The sequence below is a fragment of the Cricetulus griseus genome, chromosome 7 (genome assembly GCF_003668045.3).
Source record: "Cricetulus griseus strain 17A/GY chromosome 7, alternate assembly CriGri-PICRH-1.0, whole genome shotgun sequence".
In the NCBI taxonomy this organism is placed as follows: Eukaryota; Metazoa; Chordata; class Mammalia; order Rodentia; family Cricetidae; genus Cricetulus; species Cricetulus griseus.
Window position 1 is genome coordinate 117,174,246 of NC_048600.1, and position 12,986 is coordinate 117,187,231.

Consider the following 12,986-nt stretch of genomic DNA (forward strand, 5'->3'; position numbering starts at 1 on the left):
CAAGATGGCATGTATCCCTGCTTCTGAGTGCTCAGTAACACTCACAGGATCCCGCCCTGACCTGTGTCCCCTGACATGTGCTGGGGGATGGTCCACGTGCAGGCAAAGGCATCTGCATCTTGAGGGCATCTAGGGAGACATTACTAAGGAAGAGAGGGTCCAGGCTGGGCACATAAGAAAACAAGAGTCTTCTTAGAAGCTGGGTTGTCACAGAGCAGGCCTGGGGTACTTTTTTCCCCAAGATGGAATTGGAGGTATTCTGATCCTCCTGGTGAGGACGCAGAAGCAGTCAGAACGGTGGCATTCCAGCCTCCTTTAAATGTTTTGTCCTTTGTCACAACCTCCAGCACTCTGTGGGTGACAGTGGGACAGCTTTGAGTCCTTTCTCTGCACATAGCTGGATCCCATGGTCTGATGCGAGGCACAGGCCAGAAGTACAGAAGCATGTACCCCGAGAAGCAGAGTCCCAAGGAAGGGGCATATCCCTAGTACTGAAACTGTAGGAGTCCTGGGGTTAAAATCACTTCTGTCACTCCCTGGTTGGGTGGCCTTCAGGAAGTCACAGCATCTCTCTGGGCTTTTGTACCCACTTTACCTGGACAATGATGGGGATTAAAGCAGGAAATGCTTGTGCAGTGAACAGTCTGCACCCACCAAAGCTCAAAGAGGGGGACCCGCCGCTTTCATGGGTGTCAGCCATCTTCCCTGTCCCTCCCCTCATGCTGAGCTCAGCAGCTACTCAAACTGTCTCCTCCAGGAGGCCTTCTATAATGAGCTCTGTCCTCCAGCTAGCCAGCCAGGAGAAAGACCACGGGGATTTTCCAGTCCTCTGCAGACTAGAATGTGGTCCTGGCTGCACCCCATGATTCACCTTGCCAGTCTGACAACATTGGAATCGGTCTAGACCCAGTACAAGGAGACAAGTTTATCGACAACTTGCTTGGGTGTCACAGCAAGGACAAATTCAGATCCAAGTTTCTAAATAGTCACTCTCAATTTTTGGACTTACCACACTGTGCACTGGTATTGAACTATTTGCCTTTGGCAAACCTGCCCAAACAAGTCCCGAGCACTCTGAGTAGCAATGCTCTGGGATGCACCTGGGGGCTCCAATTCCCACCCTCAGTACCAGGATCACTGCTCACATCCTGTGTAGCCACGCCCTTCGTACCTGATCAGCTCTGCTGTAGAGATGAGTTAGAGAGCATTTCTGGTAGCTGAGGCTGTGATGAGGAGCCTGGAAGGAAGCCTTGCAGGGGAGGGCTGGTGTCAAGCTCCATGCTGGCTTCTTCTTCATCCTTCATCTACAGTAGTAGAAGCCCTAACTAAGCCACTCATCAACCCGTCCTTTGTCACTGAGATAAGAGAAAGTCTAAGCATAGTCATTGGGCCCTAAGCATAGTCTTTGCCCCAGAGAGGCCAAAGAAGTCTTTCCTTGCATAGGGGGCTCATCTAAAGTGACCAGGGCCAGCCCTTACTGTCTGTCACTTGGCTGTGACTCAGTCTACATCAAAAAGACCAATTCCCGAATCTAGGACCCTATGCTGGTTGCTCCTGAGCTTCAGTCATGCCAACAGCTGATCCTTCCTCATCTTCATTGCCTTCTACCACATACCACCCAGGAGGAGTTGAGAGGAACTGGCTGGGCAGGGCCAGCTGGTTAGGTAGGACCCTTACCACCAGTCCCCTGATCTCAACTTGAGGCCAGAAATAGGATGACTGGTCCATGGTTGCAAAGGGCCATGGACAGAGAACATCCAGAACTTCTCCCTGAATATAGATGGCTCTTTCCATGTATGCTTTCCTTTTCCCAAGGATATCCATTGTCTCCCTTTCTCCTCCTAATGAGCAGACAGGTGAGTACCCTAAGAATAGGGCCAGTCAAGGCCACTGTCATTGGAATTTGGTGACAGCAGTTTTGTTTGTTTGTTTTGTGTGTGCCTGTGTGTGTACATATGTGTGCATGTGCACATGGAGGCCAGAAGACAGCTTTAGGTGAATGTCCTCCATCTCCTTTGAGACAGCGTCTGGAGCTCACCAATTAAGCTAAACTGGCTGGCTGTTCATCCTTGGGGATCTGCACGTCTCCACCTCCCCAGTGCTGAGATTAAAAGTGTACACCACATCCAGCATTCCTTTGTGGGTCCTGAGACCACACTCAGGGCATGATCCTGCAGGACAAGCATTTTGCCAACAAGTAAGCCCCCAGCCTGGCACATGAGTTCTTTGCTGTGGGGACTGCCTTGGATACGGGGAAATCCAAGCACCCCAGCCTCTACCCACCAAGTGCCAGTCATTCTTCCCTCCCGTTGACCCTTCTGGGTTTGCCTAACTCACATTTACAGGTTGAGAAACACAGAACAAGGTCATTGCTTGCCCCATGATTTATTCCTAACTTCTGCTCAGTGGGCCTTGGCCCAGCAGCAGCTTATGCTCCCTCGTGGCCTTGGTGGGCAGCTGCTCCACCAAAACATCCAGTTACAAAAGCTCTAGGCTTTCTATAATAGAGCCACTTGCCAGTCACCAGCCAGTCTTCTCCATCCTTCCCAGTCTCCTCAGATCACTTCTGAAACGCTCCCCCTCCAAGGATGTGCTTCTGCTACTGCGTGGGGACCTCCCACTTCACACTGCCTCTCTGCAATGACCCAGAGCCCCCAGGCATGTCACCTGCGGGGTTGAAGCCTTCACCGCTGTTGCCACACCTAAGAGCTGGCTTCTGCCTCCTCAGAGACATTTCTCAGCATCCAGGGATCACACATATCACATAGTTCCTGATCCCTCAACCTGGAAGCAGAATTAGAGCCCAGCCCAGGCTCCCTTCGAGTTCTAAGTTCTGCCTAACCCATGCCTCCAGCCCTGGTCCAATAAGGGAATACACTGCCCCATCCTTAACTACAACACACTGCAGCTCTAGTTATGACCTGGAGATGTAGAGGCAAAAGAAATTGTACCCACTTGGATGCATCAGGCTTACGGAAGGGGTTGGGGAACAGACTGTCCTGCTAAGACAGGAGAGCAGCTTCCATCCCAGTGCCTCCAGAAGCTAGGGTGACAGCCATGAGCAAGATTCTCTGTTCACACCAGTTTGTTATCTGTACAGTGGAGCAGTGGTAAGGGCTCCAACTTGGGATGGGTTGAGATTACATGGATGTCTTAGTCAATGGTCTGTTGCTGTGAAGAGATACCATGACCAAGGCAGCTCTTTTAAAGGAAAGCATTTAATTGGGGCTCACCTACAAGGTTTAGTTCATTGTCATCATGGTTGGAAGCATGGTGGCATGCAGGCAGACATGGTGCTAGAGAAGTAGCTGAGAATTCTACATCTGGCAACAGGCTGACAGAGACACTAGTCCTAGCTTGAGCATTTGAAACCCAAAACCTACCCCCAGTGACACATTTCCTCCAACAAGACCACACCTACTTCAACAAGACCACACCCCCTAATCCCTGTCAAGTCATGCCACTCCCTAATGACCAAGCATTCAAGTCTATAAGCCTATGGGGACCATTGCTATTCAAACCACAACAGTGAGGAACTTTCGAGTCTATTAATGGGCAAGTCTTGAGTAAAAGCAAGAGAGAGGAAGACAGGGAGGGAGTCCAGAGGCCCACACTGGACAAACATGTCACTGAAAGCATCAGAGAGCAAGTCATACTGCCCTGGCTAGTTTACTGTCAACTTGACATGAGTTAGAGCTTTCTAGGAGGGGGAATCTTAATTGAGAAAATGCCTCCATAAGATTGGTCTATAGGCAAATGTCTTGATATTGTCTTGATAGACTGATATGAAAGGGCCCGGCTATGTTGGGTGGTGCCCAGCTACTCTGGGCAGGTAGCTGGGAGTTGTATAAGAAAGCAGACTGAGCTGGGCATTGGTGGAATAAGGCTTTAATCCCAGCAGTCAGGAGGCAGAAGCAGGAGGATCTCTGTGAGTTCGAAGCCTGCTCTACAGAGCGAGTTCCAGGACAGGCTCCAAAGCAATAAAAGAGAAACCCTGTCTTGAAAAAACCAAAAAAGAAGAAAGAAGGAGGAGGAGGGAGAAGAGAGAGAGAGAGAGAGAGAGAGAGAGAGAGAGAGAGAGAGAGAGAGAGACTGAGCAAGCAGTGAGGGGCAAGCTAGTGAGCATCGTTCCTCCATGGCCTCTGCTTCAGTTGCTGCCCTGACTTCCTGGATGATGCACAAACTAGAAGATGAAATAAGCCTCCAACTTTCTTCCCCGAGTTGCTTTTCATCATGGTGTAGAAACACATGAGAAACTCCAGCTAAGACACATACTACTTAGGGCAATGAATGGAGTGACCAGCAGATGAGGGATGGGTGTGTTAGTGACTTTTTTTTCTCCAGGGGACCAGATAAGTGACAAAAAGCCACTGGAGGAGGAAGGGTTTCTTTTGGCTCACAGCTCAGAGGGACACAGTCATCACAAGAGAAAGCCCAGTGGCAACAGCCGCTCGGTCCATGGTTGTCTTTGTTAGGGTTTCTATTGCTGTGAAGAGACACCATGACCATAGCAACTATAGAGGGAAACATTCAATTGGGGTGACTCACAGTTTCAGAGGTTCAGTCCATTAAGGAGCACGGTGGTGTGAGGCAGACATGGTGCTGGCTACATCTGGACCAGAACAGGAAAATGGATTCAGACACTGAGTGAAGCTTAAGCATGGGAAACCTCAAAAGTCCACCCCCACAGTGACACACTTCCTTCAACAAGGCCACACCTACTCAAACAAGGACACACCTTCCAATAGCACCACTCCCTATGAGCTTATGGGGGCCAGTTGCATTCAAACTACTACAATAGCCCTAGCCAAAAAGCAGAGAACGGACTTGCCCACAGTTGGCCCGTGCACTTTCTCCCTTTTCCCCTTTTATTCATTATCAGACTGCAGGCCATGGGAAGATGCCACCCATATTCAGAGTGGGTTTTCCCTCCTCACACATCGAGATTTAACATCTCTCTGGAAACTCCGCCACAGAGACACCCTAAGGTGTGGCCTCATTGTGTTTCTTTTGGGGGGTATGGGGTTTGGTTCTTTTGAGATGGGGTCTCTCTGTGCAATAGCCCTGACCATCCTGGAACTTGCTCTGTAGACCAGGCTTCATTGTGTGTCTTAATCCAATCAGGCCTACAGAGGAAATTAACCATCACGATGAGGATGGGAGATAGGTTCCACTTGGTGTCCCCCCTTCCCAAGCCCAACTAATCCACATCGAGGGTAACACACACCCCACTTTTGTAGGTGGCCACAGATCCTGGGAACAGACTGGAGATGTGATGGGCAGGAGACCAGGCAGGGGCAGCCCTGGTAAAGGAGGTTGAATCAGTAAAAAAAAAACACCCTGCAGAGAGAAAGCCCATTGCTATAGAGCTGGCCAGGCTGTTGGCCCTTTGTTATCCTGGATGTGCCGAATCACCAAATCTTTTGAAGAACTTCTGGGTGTAGATACTTTGTTCCAGACTAGTCCCATTTACAGACGAGAGAACAAGGCCCGGAGAGGTCCAGTTGTTTTCCCAAGGTTGTTATACAAGTGGGCCGGGGCAGTAAGATATCCCACAGTGGAGCTCTCTGAGCCCACAGTTAGAGATCTGGGTTTGGGTTTTCCTGGGAGTCTTGGCGCCCAAGCATATTCATACCTGGAGAGGAATTTGGGGAACAAGTGTCCTTCTCATTTCCCACTTGTGGAAACTGAGGGCTGGGAGAGGAGCTCGTCCACTGTCCCAGAACAAGTCTGTCAGAGCCACACTTCCCTGTGTCAAAGTGCGCCTTTCTTTCTTGAGCTCAGCTCTCTGGAGTCCAAGGCAAGGATACCATGCAGGAAGGCAGAGCAAGAGGAGGGAGGGCAGTCACCAGGTGGAGAAAGGGAAAGGAGAAGGAAGAAGCTGTCCAAGTGTCTTGGTGGAGCTGGGCACAGTGGCACATGTCTGTAATCCCAGCATGAGAAGGCTGAGGCAGGAGGATTGCCATGAGGGAGGGAGAGAGAGAGAGACAAAGGAAGTGCAAGTGCTGAAAGTTGTGGAAATTATCACAGGACCCTTTGAACCAAGAGATCAGAAAGGGAAAGTCAATCTGTTTTGTTCATTCACTCATTCATTCATTCATTCATTCATTCATTCATTCCACATGACTTGCAATTCATTGAGGATGTGGTGATTTGAAAGAAAATGGCCCCCAAAGGGAGTGGCACTATTAGAAGGTGTGGCCTTGATGGAGTAGGTGTGGCCTTGTTAGAGGAAGTGTGTCACTATGAGGGTGGGCCTTGGGTCTCTTTTCTCAAGCTTCACTCAGTGTGACAGTCAGTTGACTTCCTGTTGCCTGCAAGATGTAGCTCCCTCAGCTCCAGCACCATGACCGCCTGCATGCTGCCATGCTCCCACCATGATGATCACGGACTGAACCTCAGAAACTGTAAGGGAGCCCCCTCAATTAAATATTTTCTTTTTAAGAGTGCCATGGTCATGGTGCCTCCTCACAGCAATAGTAAACCCTAAGACAGAGGATATCAAAATAGCCACAGACCCCACCCAGAGGCTTACAGCCCGAGTAGACATACTCCTGTGTGCTCAAAGGCCGTCCAGCCCTGCCTGAGGCCTCAATGAGGGGAGGCAGAGCAGGAGCAAGGATAAGGGAATACATCTGGGAGCTCGGGACCCAGAGACAGTCTGGAGGTGGGGAACACCCAGGTATGCACCCCGCCCCTTGAGTGTAGGCAGGAGATTTTCCCTTCCACTTTTTCTTCTCTGTACAACAGCAATTTAAGCTAATTAAATGCAACAATGCATTATTTCTTGTCTACCTGGAATAATCTTCCACTGCTCGCCCACTTTGGGGGGGGGGGGAACAGGCTCTTTGCCTTGAGATGGGGACAGGTTGTGGCTGTCAACAGAAAGAGATTGTTGGGCGAGACCTGGCCTGGGGCAGGGCAAGGGGAGAGAGGGCTGCATGGGGCACATCAGGAAGATTGAGATAGGACATGTGACATTGCTGCCCTCTGTCCTTAGGCTGATGTTGCTCTGAGTCATCTTTTGAGCGCCTCTGTGGATCAGAAGCAAAGGTGTCCCCTTCAGGTCTCAGCTGGGCTGTGCATAGCTTGCGGTCTGAACCACTGACACTTGGGAGCCCCTGGAGTCCAGGGAGTTGCCTGCCGGGTACCTCACTATGCCCAGAAGCTCCTGTCCAGTTTCTGTTTCAGTCTGCCCGTAACTGCATAGGTATCTGTGGCAGCAGAGGTGGGGTTTGAAGAGTTGATTGCACACGTCTTGTTTCTGCAAGCCAGATCCTCTCATTTCAGTGCAATGGGAGAGTCAGCTGGGGTAAGGAAATTGTGGTTTATGAGCCTGGTGCTCTTTTCACATCCTGACTTGTTCACCTTGGCCTTGCTTAAGTCAGGCTTTTCCAGAGTACAGATCAAAGCGGTCAGAATAGTCAGAGGACGGCTGGAGAGATGGCTCAGTAGTTAAAATATATGCTGCATCTCCAGCAAAAAAAAAAAAAAAAAAAAAAAAAAAAAAAAAAAAAAAGCCCATGATGGCCATGTGGCCTTGTAATCCCAACATTGGGATGTGGGGACAAGCAGATCCCTAGGGCTCACTGGCCAGCCAGCCTAGCTGAGCGGTGAGCTCCGGCTTCAGTGGGAGACCGTGTCTCAAAAAAATTGTGTGTGTGTGTGTGTGTGTGTGTGTGTGATAGGAGGGTGTGTGCATGGGGGTGCATGTGTCTGAGTATGCTCATGGGGAGGTCAGAGGTCAACATTAGTGTCTTTATCACATCCACACTATTTTTTGAGACAATTCTTCTCCTCCACACCACGCACACATGTCAAAAACAAGCAGCAGGCAAAGCTGTGATCTTGACCTCACTGGGAAGTCAGGGCCCTTTCTGGTCCGTAAACCACTGTCAAGGACCTGGGAAACTACCTCATGTATCAGGAGGCTCTTACCTTCAATTTCCCTTCAGGCTTCAGTTTCCACACCTGCAAATAAATGATGGCACTGATAAGATCCAGTTGTCTCCTGCCCAGAAATCTGCGTTGGCTCTCCTGGCCTCCTGGATCCATCTCAGTTTAGTGTCTGGGTCACCTGATTCTGGTATCTTGGGTCTCCCTGGGCCAAGAATGCTTTTCCTCCTAATTGTACCCACCCTCAAGAGGCTCACCTCCCTCCAGAAGCCTCTCATGGTCATGCCAGGCAGCTTAATTCCCCCTATACTCAGTTACACTTTCTTTGCCTTTTGGGATGTGTGTGTGTGTGTGTGTGTGTGTGTGTGTGTGTGTGTGTGTGTGTGTGTGTGTGTGTGTGTCCGGGTCCTCTCTCCTCTGAATTCCTTAACTTTTCTACAAATTACGTTCTTAGCTTTGGGCTCCATAAATGTAGACTCTCAGCCTAGCAAGGGCTTGCAAAACAAATAAGATAAATGACAAAACACCCTTTTTTTAGGCTGGAAACCCATTCCCAGGGGCATGCTTTCAGGGAGAGCAGAATGTGACTGAGACAGACAGACCATGGGACAGGTGGCAGTAGGAGCACCCTCATGGGTCTTATACCAAGAGCTAAGGAGGATTCTGGGGCCCAGGGGGACAAGTGGTGAGAATGACTGCTGGCCTCATATTTCAGAAGCACCCCTTTCTTTGTTCCCAGGAGGTCTGCTTCACAGAAAAGGAAGTTGAGTGTCAAGGGCCAGGTGACTCACTCAGGCGCCAGTCAGAACTGCACTCTGAGCTCAACAGAAGAACAAAGAAATGGCTGGGAACACTTGAATAGGGCCCAGTGCTATGAGGAGGCCATGCCTGGTCCAGGGCTCATCTCCCAGGATGAGCTTGGAAAGGAAGGCAGGTCCCTCTCGTGGTTCTTCAGGAACTTTGAAGAGATGCGCGTAGCCCTAGCTGCCTCTGGGCCACATCTCCCTCCCTCTTGTTACTCCTCAGGTCCCTCCCCAAAAAGGTTAATCGTGGAATTGTCCCATCAAAGAAAATTGTACTTTGTGCCTCAGAGACCAAATGGAGCCTCAGTAAAGTGGTTATTTATGGTCTCTAATGAGCATTTTCTGGGTGTGATTAACCTTTATGCCAAAGTCACACTGGGACCTCAGATGGCAGCTCAGACTGTGCTGGCCTGGGTAGGGGCGGGTGCTGGAGTGAAGCTGGGGCAGGCAGCTGTCAGGCTCAGGCCTCCCACAGGCCCTCCAGAGACTTCTGTGCCACTTTTCTTGCTTCTCTGTGACTCTCATCCCTCTCCCACTGGGGGTGCCCTGTGCTCACCAGGGCCTGATGGCCCCTTGTGCAGTGACTTGAAGGCAGATGCCCTCTCTGAGCGGCAGGATGCCCTTGTTTTTCTCAGACTTGAACCTCCAAGGCTTGTAAAGATTAGCACTGAGACAGAGGTTTCCTTTGGGGTCAGGCAGGCTGGGGTACAGAACCACAGCACTGGCCAGTGAGTGAACCTAGCATGCTGCCAGCTTCACCTTGCTGAGTTTCTCTATTATCTAGAAAATAGCGAGTGGCATGAGATACTGTGTTGTGGAATATTTAACTATGTAAGAATGTGTTACATTTGTTTGTGCTGAGGAATATTACTTTAACTGTATAAAGGTGTGTTTACATTTGTTTATGCTGTATTTGTTTAACTAAGGAAAGATGTATTGCTGATTCTGCCTTGTCTGCCTAAGGTACCTGATTGGTCTAATAAAACCTGAACAGCCAATAGCTAGGCAGAGAGGGATAGGAGGGGCTGACGGGCAGAAAGAATAAGTAGGTAGAAAAATGTAGGCTCCAGAGAAAGAAGAGAGGAGAAAATGAGGGAGAAAGAGAGGGGAGACTCCTGGGTCCAGCCACCAGCCAGCTAGATGGAGTAGGACATACAGAAAGAAAAAGTAAAAAGCTCAGAGGCAAAACAGAGATGAAGAGAAACAGGATAATTTTATTGACTTTTTTTTATTTGAATTACAAACAGGATTGAATTAAATGACAATCCCAGTTCCCTTCTCCCTCCCTTCCTCCCCTACCACCACCCCCCACTAAAACCCTACACCTGTCTCAACCTTTCTGCTCCCTCATGACCTCTGCATCCTTCCTTTTCTTCCCTTCTCATTCTCGTAGCTGCCCCCCCCCAAGAAACAGGATAATTTAAGTTAAAGAAAAAAAAACTAAACAGAAATGAGCATAAACTAAGGTTGAGCATGATTTGGGAACTGATTGATAGCCTGGTATAATACTGAAATTTTTTTTTCAAAACTAGCTCTGGAAACCTAGGGGATGGCTCAATGGGTAAGGGAGCTTGTTGCACAGGCATGAGGACCTGAGTTCAACTCCCAAGTAACTCCATAAAATGCTGCTCATCACTGCACATGCTTGTAATCCCAGCATCAGGAAATAGATCCTGGTAAATCATTGGGCAGCCAGCCTAACTAAATGAGTGAGCTTCTCAAGCACTGAAAGACCCCGTCTCAAGGAAATAAGGCAGAGAGAAATAGAGGACGCCATCTGATATCTTCCTCTGAACTCACATACGTGCGCTGCACACTCATGGACATGCAACACACACAGACACACACACACTCACACACACATCCCACAAAGGTTTAAAAACAGTTCAAAAGAGACAGCCAGTGTCTAGTGCTAAGGTTGAAAGGAGGGAGCGATGGAGAAGAGGCCACAGAAGAGGCAGTTCTCAGGCTAAATGCACTTTGGCCTGATTTAAGAAGACCCCACTCTGATTTTGAAGAGGTCTGGACCTTGCTGAGAAATAGAGGAAGTGATGAACCATCCTAAGAAAAATAGGTTTTTAAAATTTACAGCTACCCAGGTAGTGGTGGCACACGTCTTTAATCCCAGCACTCGGGAGGCAGAGGCAAGCAGATCTCTGTGAGTTCAAAGCCAGCCTGGTCCTCAAAGCAAGTTCCAGGACAGACTCCAAAGCTACACAGAGAAACCCTGTCTCAAATAAAAAGAAAAGAAAGAAAGAAAATTATAGCTTACAGGGTATTCTCACTGCCCTCCACCCCCAGTGTGTTCATAGACCCCAGATTATGAATTCCCAGTTTTAGCCAGGTGGTGGTGGCGGCGGCGGCGGCAGCAGTGGTGGCACACGCCTTTAATCCCAGCACTCAGGAGGCAGAAGCAGGCCGATCTCTGTGAGTTCAAGGCCAGCCTGGTCTACAGAGTGAGTTCTAGGACAGCCTGGGCTACACAGAGACACCCTATCTGGAAACAAACAAAAAAGAATTTCCAGTTTTAGCTGGGCATGGAGGCTCACGTCTTTAATCCTTGTGCTTGGAAAACTGAGGCAGGAGGATTTTGAATTTAGGGCTAGGCTGGACTACACAAGGGAGCCTGTCTTCAGACAAACAAACAAACAAGTCTCCATTAAGAGGAAGACAACGTAAGCCTGGAAAGTTGAGAGCTTTTGCTGCCAGCAGAGAAGTACCTGCTGATGTTTCAAGAAAATGGAGGTGACCATGGAAGAGATTCGTACACAACATGCAAGAGGAAATTAGCAGGAAAATGCTGAATCTTTTGTGGAAGTGTGATTCTGAAACTAGTTGGAAGCTTTTATAAACCTCTGCAAAGCAGGAGGGTACGAAGGCAAAGCTGACCTCTTGGGAGAGGAAAGATCAGTTTAGGAATTTTAAGAGGCCCTTGCCTTTGCATAACGAAGCCCAAGACCTCTGTGGGTGGAAACCGAGCTGTGACCTAGCATGTCCAAGACAGACACAGACTAGCAACAGGGGTCAAGGCCAGCTGAGCCCTTTACCCAATGGCATTTGATTCTTCTTCTTCTTTTTCTTTTTTTCAACAAATCTGGCTTTCTGCTCTAATGAACCCCAGGACATTAAGATGTGCGAATAAGAGCTTCTGGCCCTTGCATTCGTCATCTAATTAGAGCTGGGTCCAGTGTGTTCGATAATGAGCTGGCTTTCACATGCTCTGGACCAACCCAGGCCTCCGTTGGGAGCATCCCTGATATCTGCAGGATACAGGAGAGTACCAGGAGCACACTTAAAGGGTATACTGAGTCACTTTGCTTTGGATGGCTAAGGAGGGGTTCTGACCATAAGGACAGCTGAGTCACCCGGTGCTGGCCAGGGTTAGAAAAGACACAAACTGTGTGGGCACCTATGTACCAGAACAGAAGGGACTGTGTGGTGAGAGGTGACAGAGGGTTACATAGATGACATAGATGGGGATGTGTCTTCAAGTGGGAGCTGGAAAACAGAAGCTTGTTTTATTAGATTGATAAGGGTAGGTGGTGGTGGTGGGCTGGTATTTTTCAGCAGAGTTTGCCATGTCTTTAATTTGCCGGTGGCTGAAATGAAACTGATTGGTTGATTGATATTGATTTGTGTGGGGTTAGAAGGTGAAGGGAAGCAGGATTTTCTAGAAGGGACCTCTAACCCCAGCAGCCATCACCTATTTGTGGGGATAGCACAGGTTTCCTACTGACTCTTAAGTGAACTGTGTAGCTTTGTCAGAAGGACACTGCTCTCTGCTTAGCTATCAAGAGCCACCAGCTAACCCATGACTTCCTCTTCTCTCCACATCTGCCTTTGCATTGAAAATGGGGCCAATGATATTTCCTCACCCTCTGGAGACTGGGAAGCTTAATTACTGATTAATAAAGTGTGGGAAATTGCTCGGGGCCAGAACAACTAAAGGGTTTATTCTAATCATTGCCAAGGCCCAGGAGTGAGTTCCCTGTCCCCAGGGCTGATAGCAGAGCAGCACCTGTACCTGCACAGAATGGGGGGACTGGAGACTGTTGAGTTTCATACTTGTGTCAGTAAGAGTCCTGGGGTGAGATGGAGGGAGGGTGCCTGAGGTGGGGGAATGGATGAAAGCCCACTAAGGACTTAAGGGTATAGTGTGGCTCTGTAAGTCACCAGGATTAGGGATGGCTCTTATGGGAGTGGGTCCAGGCTGTGGTCAGGAATACAAATGCATGGTGGGAAAGAAGGCAGAAGAGCCTGCCTTTGTCATCAATATATGACAGAAGG